Below are 11054 nucleotides of genomic sequence, written 5' to 3'. Positions count from 1 at the left end.
AACGGCCTGAGACTAACGGGGTTCCGCTCAGGACCGCCTGTTATCGAGGGTCCCTGCCAGCAGCCCTGTTACTAAGGAGTTTTCCCTCGGCACCCCTGATAAAGGGGGATCCTGCTCTGCACCCCGCATAACGAGGGATCCCTCTGAGCAGCCGCTGTTATTAAGGAGGTTCCTCCCAGTGCCCCTGGTAATCGAGGGATCCCCTCACAGTCCCGGTACCAGGACCCCTCAGCAGACGCTGTTATTAACGAGGTTAATAACGCTGTTATTAACGCTGTTTAATCCCCTCAGCGCCGCTGTACCAGGGCCCCTCAGCAGCCGCAGCGCGACCGGCCTGAGGCGCTCAGGCGGGACAGCTCCTCCCTCCGAGGGGGCGGGTCTGGTTCGCCTAAAAATGGATTTATTTTAAATAAATGATGATTTATCGTTCCCGTGCTGTCCGAGTTTCTCTGCCGCGTTTAGCGATAGTAACGGGAGTGGGAATATGTGGGAACCCAGGACATCCCTCTGGGTGTCCTGGGTGGCCAGAGCTGCTGGCAGGGGGCTCTGAGACCATGGCATGCAGCCAAAGACACACGTGGGGTTTCAACCTTAGCCCGTGGAGCAAATTACCAACTCTGTATGAAGAATTACAAGCCACACACACACAAGTTTAGGTATTGTAGTAGAAGTAGTCACGAAGTGAAAGGAAGGATTTTTGAGTGCTGTACAGGGGGGTTTTAAGCCTTGTACGCAGGGGTCCAAGTTTTGTACATGGGGGTAAGGAGATCTAAGATGGAGGGATTTGGGTGTGCCCTGTCCTCCTTCTTTCTCCTTCCTAGCCTCCATGTCTTTGGTGATGTTGGCACTCACAGATTGGATTAGTGTAGAAAGTCACTGTTCAATATAGATAGTAGTTATTGGGGAAAAAGTATAAACATGTAGTACGTAATATATGATATAAAAGATGGCACCAGCCCCCTGGGAGGGCAGTGTGCCTTTGTCTGACCTGCTGAACGGGCCACAGCAGTTCAGGAGAAGAATCTTTTACATAAACAACAATAAACAACCTAAAGAACAGACAACAGAGGACTACTGAGTCTTTCATTGAAGGCATGGGTTGGAGGAGAGACTTTTCCATCTTTCGGGGTCACCCCAATCTGGGGCTGGAAACCCCACAGGAATAGTCTGTCACGGTTTCATAAAAACAAAGTATTCCTAGTCACCTTCTGCAGTAATGATAGAAATATGACCAAGTATAAAGATGATTTAACATTTCTCTCCAAAGAGAACTTTTGTGCCCTGTATTTAATGACGAGAATGGGGCTATGTACATTATGTTAGTGGAATGCAAACATTGGGCTAGCATTCCTTTTCTAGGAAAATACACACTTGTAAAATTGGAGGTAACTATACAGCTTTATAGGCAAATTAAATATAATACCTTCTCTGATTTTTTAAGCTGAACTAATAGAGAAGGGATGTTTAATTCTGATCTGAAATAGCGATTAAAAATATGTAAAAATACTTTAATACTTCCTTTGCAACAGCTGTATTTTCCTAATGATGAGGAGGTAAAGTCCTTTGCTAAGAGGGGAATAATAGAAGAATGTTTTCGGAAGGTGAAATTGTAATACAGCGTCTCTGACAGTGCAGCTGTCCCACAGTAAAGAAATTGTTTGCCCCTGAAAGGTGTTTAAAAATGTTTGATGTTTATACATAAGCTCTTGCAAACAACTGAAAGCACTTAGCAAAGAAAAGTGTCTGTAACATGTAGATACACAGTTTGTGGTAACTGGGAGTGGGGCTGGGCCCAGCCTCGTCCCTAATGGGCACAGCTGTGAGCAGCAGGTGAGAGCACTGACAGCAATGAGCCATGGAGTGCCCAGGTGTGCTGAGCAACCCCCAAAGGGAGCAGAGGGCACACAGGTGCAATGCATCAACAGTAGGGGTATAAAAGGCTGGGCTAATAAAGGGCAGACCCTTGCAGCCTCCTGTAGTGTCATGGTGTTTCTCTGTATGGGCAGGCACCTGAGACCTTCTGAACAGGTATGGTGTTACTGTGCATGGGTTGGAGCTTTCTGAAATTGTGTGGAGATAATCTGTGTACTGTGGCTCTCTCGACTGTGAGGTATGCTGTGACGTTTGCTGTGACAGTAACAAGGTGTCTAAAGTAAATGTTTATCATTATTGTAAGAGCTGGCTAATCTGCAACTCAATAAAGGTGCAATACAAAAGAATTTAGAAAATAGTGCGTGACACATGGAAATGTCAGTGTTTGTAGCCTATGAAAACAAGACTTACAAGCTGAGAGTGAAGTGAATCTCTTTATTGCAGAGTTAGGACAGTACTTGTATAATTAGTGTGAGATCTTTGTTCAGCCCTATGTACATAACCCAGTTGCGGGCTGTAAAAAATCTGTTAGCCTGTTTTTTTTTTTTTGTTTTCTCAAGATTTGCAGGCTTTGAAGAAATAGGATACTTTTTCTGTTCTTACATAGGGTGTAATCTAAGTTCTTCCCTGCTTCCTAGGAATTTTCTGTAGTGTCAGGCTTTGCTCTTTTCTTACAAGCTTTTAGAACTGTTTTTAAAGCACTAATGTATTTGTTATTTATTAATTTATTTCCACATTTAACTTTTAGATGTGAAAATGTGACATTTATAAGCTAGGGTTAAAAAACAATGAGTTATCAACCTGATTATCTCTTGTCCTGTCCTTGGGTCAGGAACTGAGAGGAGAGGAGGAATGGGAGGAGTTCTCTCCGTGCAGCTCAGTTTGTGGTGGAGTTGGCTCAGCAGGTGGGCCATTTAGTTCGAAATTATTACACTTAAGAGTTTGAAAGCAGATAACGTGCTGGAGGAATGCCAAAGGACTGCCTTGTGCTTTTGTATTTCTTTAGATAACAGCATATTCTTATATACAGAAAGCCATAACTGTCTGTGTGTGTTACATATTCTTCTTAACAACCAAGACTTGACTCTGCACTAGAATGAAATCGGTGGTCACCAATTTAAAGTTGTATGAGACTCTAGAAAGAGACTTCCCCTCTCCAGGCAGAGTGAGTAGTGCTGCATTTAACGTCGGGCAGAGAAAGAGCAGGTTCAGTCCCTGCTGAAAGAACTGAGTGAGGAAATTCCCGGGATTCGGGCGTGGGGATGCTTGGAGTGTCCATCGGGTGGCAGCGCGTGTGAAGGAACGCGACCTGCCTCGTTTAACCGCGCTGCGAGCGCCCGGCGCCTTCGGCGCAGCACTGCTGGGTCCTGCTTTACTGAAAAGTCCTTGCTCCGCTGCCGCTTTTAGTCATGCCTGAATGGCAAATGCTTCCCGCGTCGAGGACTGGTGTCGGCTACACAGATTAAGAATTCGTTAGAGGCTTCATATTGGCAGAGTTTTGCGTAAAGTGGGACAAATGCTTGTATGATTACATACCATTATTTTATTAATGGAATGATTGGCTTTTTTTTTTTTTGATTTGCGCTTGTTGGCTTTTATTCTTCCTTTTTTCTTCCATCTCTGCATACTTCCCCCCGTTAGTGGAATATCAGACTTTCTTTTTTTGTTACTGGAACAATTGGCTTTTTTTTTGTGTGTGTGTGTTTTTTTTTTTTTTGTTTTGTTTTTTTTTAAATAAATTAGAAAAAGGTGAACATAAATGAATGAAATAATAATGGCCTTTTGAAATATAGCATATAGGAAAAATTATGATCATGATGTGGGTCAACTGCAAATAAAAAACCAAGTCCTCAAAGTGCTGGTAACTTAATGGCAAAGCCTGAATTAGAACTGCCCTCCTTACTCTCCTACTTATGTAATTTCTTGAGGATCTACTTGCATCTATCAGGTAGAGGAAGCAAAAGCAGTCTCAGACTCTATCAGCATTTTGGTTTAAGGCAGCTATCCTTTGCCTTGTTATGCTTTCTACTAATGCATGAGAATTTGATTTTTCATGTACCTGATGATTGTGAATGTGTGGACACACACAGTGCCTACTTTGGCATGTTTTTCTTCTTTTTCTGAATTCTTTAAAAATATTTTGCTTTCTAAGGAAAAGTAAAGTTTAATACAATGAAACTTGAAGAGTAAGTGTTCACATTATGGATTATCTTTCTTCACTACTGCTCCTTTATTTTAAAATCCTCTTTGTAAAGGTAGCTTGTAAGCACACTTACAGATTTCATATAGTTATTGCCACCTCCTAGATTTTACTTTTTGGTACTAGCAATGATGTCATTATGCTGTTGTGGTGTCTTTAGAAATGAAAAGGAATGATTAACTGGGGAAAGGGATTTGTTAAGACAGATGCGAATGTTGCCTTTTTTGCCAGACTGTTTACCCCACAGACCAGAGCAGTACATCAGCTGCAGGTGACCATGTGGTTCAGCTGATGCACAGTCTTCCACTGTGATTTTGGTCTTATCTGTACACAAAAATTTGCTTGTAATGATTTGTTTCCATGATAGTACTAGAAAATCAGGGAGAGATCCTCTAAAGACTGAAAACATTTGAAGGGGGAAATGGCATCTCAGAATGCTGAAGAGTGATTTAAATGCCAGACATTATCATATCTAAGTAAACCTGGTCTCCTTCAAAAGGTTTTACATTGAATGTGTTCTCTGGAGCCTGCTAGGGCATATAGTGTGTTTCTGTTATCTGTAAAGGCTGTCTTAATTGTTTGGCATACATTAGACTGTCTGTTTTTGGTGATAGCTTGGTTGTGAATACACTCCAAAAAGGGAAAAATGCTTTAGCTCACTGATGCTGCGGAGCTGCTTGCAGATAGCTGGAACATTCTTATCAGCCACCTGGTGGGACAGGTATGGGCTGTTTGACTGAGGAAACTCCTGCATGAAAAGTGGGAAAGGAAGGTGGGAAGACTTGCTTTCCAGCAAGGTGCTACTGTTTGTCATTTATCTTTATTTTTGTGTCTAAGGCAACTACAGCACAAAATACATACTGGAGTCCTCTGGCCTCACTGATGTGATATCCCTGAAAATATGTGCAGCTGGGATATCCCTGTGCTGTTTCCTGCTGGGTATGCGGGGCTTGCATTTACACTAATTACTGGGCGGGTAGAAGTGTTTCTTCTTGATTCATCTTTGCTTTGCTGCATGTTTGGAGCTTTGTGTCTGCATTTGGAACCTTTTAATGGGCACTTGAACGTGCCATTGCCGTACCAGGAGTGGATTCCCCCTGATGAAGCAAGGCTGAGATTGCACAGCAGCTGGAGCTCTCCTGCAGTGTGGGCACAGGGTGATCAGCTCTGCTCACGTGCTATGCACAGTGAGGACTGGCAGCTGGCAAAGATGCTGTGTGGATAAGCAGTTCTGGAATCAACAGATTTCAGCAAATGAAACTGGTTTTTTTTCCTTTCTGTGCAGCAGTAATGGCCAGCAGTTTCCTTGTCAGTGGAAATTGTATAAAACTGTATATGACAAGATTAACATAAATTTTGAGAATTTCACTTACTGCATTGGAAAGGGTGATGCAAATAAGGTGGCAAATTGAGCAAGGCTCTAGCTGTGGCTAGAGGCATCTCTGATACTTGATATACCCTTTCAGCTGTTAAACTTTCTTCAACTGCTTCAGACTTAACAGCTAAGGTAGAAATAGCACCTGGGGTACTTGGCAGAAGTAGGTGGATGAAGGCAATTCCATATCTATTTGGTGAATGAAATGTTGATGTGATAACTGGAACATTGTTCTAAAGAGATTTTATGGTTCTGTTGTTGTATTAGTATCAATTTTTTGTCTTCCAAAAAATTCTGACTTTAATGGAATATGTTAGTGCAATCAGAGCAACTTTGAATGGGGCAAACAGTGCAGGTATTCTAAAAGCCCATGGTTGTTGAAGGTGGGGTGGACTCACACTGGAGAAGTTAATGCAGGACTATATCTCATGGGAGGGACCCAGGCTGGAAGAGGGGAAAGACTCTGAGCAGTGGCTGAAACAGTCTGTGATGAACTAACCAGCAGCCCCACTCTCTGTCTCCCTGTGCTGCTGGGGAGAGGAGACAGAGCTTGGGAAGGAGAGAGGAGTAGTAGGAAGGTAGTTTTAAGATTTATTTTACTTCTCTTTATCCTGCTCTGATTTTGCAAGTAATAAATTCAGTTAATATCCCCAGTTCAAGTCTGTTTTGCCTGTGATGGTATTTGGTAAGTAATCTCTCTCCTGGACCCTAACCCATGAACCTTTCATTATATTTTCTCTTCCTTGCCCAGTTGTGAAGGGGAGTGATAAAATGGCTTTGGTGGGTGCCTGGTGTCCAACCCACCTCACAGAGTTAATTGGAGAAGTGTTATCTAATATCTGGTTGTGGAGCACACGCCCCTCCCAGGTTTAGTTTTTGTGTGAAAATCACATTTGCTTCTGTCGTTATCACATGATAGAGGACACTAAAGATTCTGATTTTAAAATACAGATGACACTCTTTACTATCCTATTTATTGCATTTTCCATCTTTTTCTCATTTAATGCAATCCACTGCATTATGCCTCACAATCCAGAACATAACGTACATGGGCTCTCTGCTATCAGAGGCAGAACTAGCCCCCAGTAAGAATTTGAATATAAACTTGAATATTTTTTGTTCATTTTCATCAGATGACAGATTTTGGGTGACAAAGCCATGGTTTCAGTTCTTTACAGTCATATTGTCATGACTTAAAATAGTCTTCCTTTCATGCTTGACTTAAATGGGTTTTAAATTCAGAGGGAACAAATTCAGAAGAATTTCCAGTAACTTCTTTATGTTGAAAATTAATTGCAATTGAATTATTATATGTTTTGTGCTTAAGGAAGCAGAAAAGCCTACCTGTAAAGAATTCTGAAGTGCTAATTTTATTCATCAATAACTATGGTAAAAGTTGAAGCTCTCCAGCTATCCAGTCAGTGTGAAGCTGAGCTTCAGTGGTAGAGAAAAAGAATGAAAGCCATACTAAGTAATGATGTGATAAAATTTCTTGTTGAGTTCTTCCATAAAGTAATATGCTGAATTCTAATTACTGCATCAAAATAAAAAGGACATTATAGTGGTATTGAAGAAGATTGTAAGAGTTGATTTCTTTTAGAAGCAAAGGCAGTAAAAGATAGGTGGCATCTGAAAAAATAAATAATGAGAGTGTTGAAATATATAAACATGTAAATGGATTAAGCAGCAGAAAGTTTTTCATTTTATTTGGTAACAAATATTTGATAATAGTGAAAATTAGCGGATGGTAACTGGTACCTTTATGGTCTCTTGACAGAAAAGCACTTCCATGTGGAAGGAGGTTGTTCTTTCCACAAAAATACCCCAACAAAACCTGCAGAGTCAGACTTTTTCTTGAGCAAGACTTTAGAATCAAGCATTTTGGATCTAATGCTTTTATAGTAGGATGCTCACATTCTAGGCTGCTATTAAAACTAAATTTGTTTTTGGAAGAAGTAGAGGTGAGTCTAAGGAAAGAAATTTTTTCCTTAGTCATTGGATTCCTTCAGTCTTCTTGCTGTTGGACCAAAAAAAAATCTCTGACAATCAAAAGGAGTTGGACACTTTTGCATAAGAAGAGTGTTTAAATTTGTGCTTTAAAACCAATCAGGTATATAAGCAATCACCTCTGAGTTTCCAAGCAGTAGGAATTAAGCTGAGATGTTTGACTAAGTAGCTTATTCTCATATTTATCTCAACTGGTATCTCCTGAGCTTTTCTTTGAAGTATTTGACAGCAGGTACTGGTGTAGAGCTCCAGCAAAGCATTTGATCCCTGGAACTGCTTTCAGAGACTTTCCAATCATCCTTGCTGTGTCCTGCTTACCTTCCTGCTGTGGATCTGCAGCCTTTCTGTGGATATTAGAAGCAGAACCATTGGGCTGCAAGATTTGCTTCTCTCCCTCTGTGTTCCAGCTGCATATCTCCCATCATTAACAGAGGTTTTCAGTCTGTCTTGGCAGTGTTTGTCTGACTCATTTCTAAGGCAAGATAATCCTGTCCTGTGCTGTCCCACTGTGTGACATGGTCTTGCAGAGAACCGGTGAGCACCAGTTCATTGTGAGCATGAAGTCAGGCACCAGCATGAAAACACAAGGATTTGAACAAGCAGGTCTCATGGCTGGTTTCCTTATGAAGGATGTACCCCAATCCAACTTACTGCAGCCCAGTTGCTTTGGCAGCAGTTGTCTCCTGAAGCTCTCAAAGTGCTGCTGGATATCACCTGTGCAATGCTTTAGGTGGGTGTGACTTGTGGAAAAGGTGCTCCTGAGCATTTCCCAGCTGCACCGTGACCCTGTGGGCTGGGGTTTGCTGCTGACCCAGCACAGCACATGCGGTCCCCAGCAGGTCACAGGACAGAGGGGCTCAGTGTCTGGCTCTTCAGGTGGCTGCCAGAGGGAAGGACAAAAATGCCAGGCTTGAGGCAACTGTTTTTGATGTCATGCAGAAAATCTGCAGGTGTGTGGCAGCAAGGTAAGCAGGAGACAGTTGGTGCTGAAATTCTGTGTCTAATTGGCTGTTTTCTTTTGAAGACCTATCCTGCACCCTTCAAACCTTTGATAATTTTAAGTCACTCAGGAGAGAGAAAGGGTAAAGATTGTTTCTCTGGGCTCACACTTTCACCCTGTCACATAATCCTTTATGTTACAAGGCTGTCTTCCAGCCTGTTAGCCAGGTACATGAATCTCTGTAGACTTAATCAAAGAAATGACAACTAAAATGGTGTGAGAGAAGCTTCCAAAAAATTGAACTCACAACAGACTGCAATGCTTTATTAGGCTAATAGACTTTCTAAAGTGCTTGTTTCCAGATTCCCCTCTTTAAGCTGTTCAAAACGTGCTCCTGAGAGCAAGCTGAAAAAAAAAAAATCAATGGAGAGCAGGTTTGGCTATCACTTGCTTTCCTGCTGCAATGTGACTGATCCCATCAGAGTTCACTTGTTTAATGCAGAGAGGCAGAATGCAGGTTCTGGAACCATGGGCTGTATTTTGTCAGGTTGCTTTCTTTTGTCAATTACAGCTGTTTTGAAGACACAGAAACTCCACTAATAGCCTAAAGTTCCTTCTGTTACTTTGGGTTAGTAGCTTTCCATGCATGGAAAACTGACACTACTGCCTTCAAATTTAAGCTGTGTTTCATTGCTTGACAGCATCATGTGTTGATTTTGAGTTTTTTTTTTTTTCTCTCAAGACTTATTTTCTAAATCCCTTTTTCAGATGACACCTGATTACATGAATAATTTTTTTTAAAACAAAAATTTAATAGTAGTGTATGAAATCTTTGCTTTAGCATTGAAATGTTATAATTGGACAGTAAATTACCTAATTTGCATAGAAGTCACAGATTCTTGATAACTACTGACAGCATGTGTCCTTTGGGAACACAAGTGTAGAGATTGCTTCTGAGTGTTTTCTTACAAACAATTCAAAATGTGGGGGTGTCTCCCAATGGGTAAATTATTTATACTGTTCTTTATCTTCCTTGAACCTTTCCTTCAGCAGTTTCTGGTCCATTTACAAATGCTGCAGTGATAACATATCCACTGGGTGAATATATCCAGCATTTGGGTACCCAGAGAATGATGTGTCTGCAAAGTGATTAAGCACAGAGGAGTAATTAATTATTAAACTTATATAAAAGAAAAACTGGAAGACAATTTCTTCCTTTTAGCCTCTGAAGCCATCATTTGAATCTCTTAATGTCTCAGTCTTTTTCTGGTCATTCTTTCTTTTTGATGGACTTGAGGCAACTCTTAATGTTTTTACAGACAGAAACAGGAACAGTGTGCAGACTTGGAGATGTGAGTGCATTTCAAGATCTGAGTTTTTCACCACAGCTTTCTTCACTCCCTTTCCATTAACTTTTTTAGGTTTACATTACAATTTTCATTGTTGCTGTCATTGAAATGCCTATAGTCAGCTTAAGCTATGTCTAAAACAAAGACAGAATATTTAACTCCACTGCATATTTCATTTTAAGCATGAAACTGAATAAACTTGATACTTCTGGAAAAAACCAGTTCCCTTAATAAGAATAATCAATTACATTTTCCTTTCTGCCCTATGGCTAGACATGCAGAGCAATTCTTTCCACCTGGGTTCCTCATGTCATTTGAAAAGCTAGAATTAAAAGGGACAGAACAGGGATTGCAGCCCTCTCCATGTCATTACATAAACTTTCCCTCTGTACAGCTGGTACACCAAAACCAAAGCTCCTTCAGAATAGACTCAACAGATCTTGACTGTGAGAACAAAAGAACTTTAATTCCATATTTGTTTTTTTAATTCTATATTTTTATTTAAGTCTATATTTTTCTGATATTTTTGTCCTAGATAATTAGTATTAATGTTATTGTGGGGATCCATAATCACCTCAGTACAATGTAAAAAGCACCTATGTCTTTTTGTAAGTTTTCTGGGTTTTTTCCTCTCCCTCTTGCTGCCCTCCCTGAACCTGCCATCCCCTGGCTGAGAACTGTAAATCTCCTTTTTGCCATATGTGACCTGTAGTAAGAAAAACCCTGAAAATTATGCACCTACCCTCATCTCAGCAATTAATTCCTTCAGTATTTCATGGCATCTATACAGCCACTGGTAAGTTCAAAACAGTTGGGATAAGCAGAAATTAGAGGAAGTACATAAATAAGCAATTAAATATAGAAACAAGGGAGAAAAGTGTTTTCTGGGCAAGTGGATTTTATGCATGAGCTGCAGCTACTTATCTCCTTGCTGAGAAAACTCAGGTCATCTTCAGAGGTCTGAAGACCCTCCCTAGGAAGGAACTGTCTTTGTGGCTGTTTCTGTAAGACTGTGTTGTGGCTTCTACCAACTAGAATAAGGCAGAAGTGTCTCTCTCTAGGCTCAAGAGGTTACTGCCTGTGTTGTGTACAAAGAGTTTTCACAATCTCTGCTCTGAAGCCAGTTTAATTTTACTGATTCATACATCTTCATGCATAGTATTTACAGAGCCTCTTAAGCTTGGTCAGTCCTTTATCAGAATTTATTGTATTTGAAATCATCTGGGTCTTTGAGGTCCTAGGCCTGCTGTGACTCTGCAAAATTCCTACAGATTGTTGCTAATTTTTTTTGCAGGAGCTTTCTTATTCTTT

Source organism: Motacilla alba, chromosome 12 (assembly GCF_015832195.1).
Source record: "Motacilla alba alba isolate MOTALB_02 chromosome 12, Motacilla_alba_V1.0_pri, whole genome shotgun sequence".
Taxonomy (NCBI): Eukaryota; Metazoa; Chordata; class Aves; order Passeriformes; family Motacillidae; genus Motacilla; species Motacilla alba.
This window is presented reverse-complemented; position numbering follows the sequence as displayed.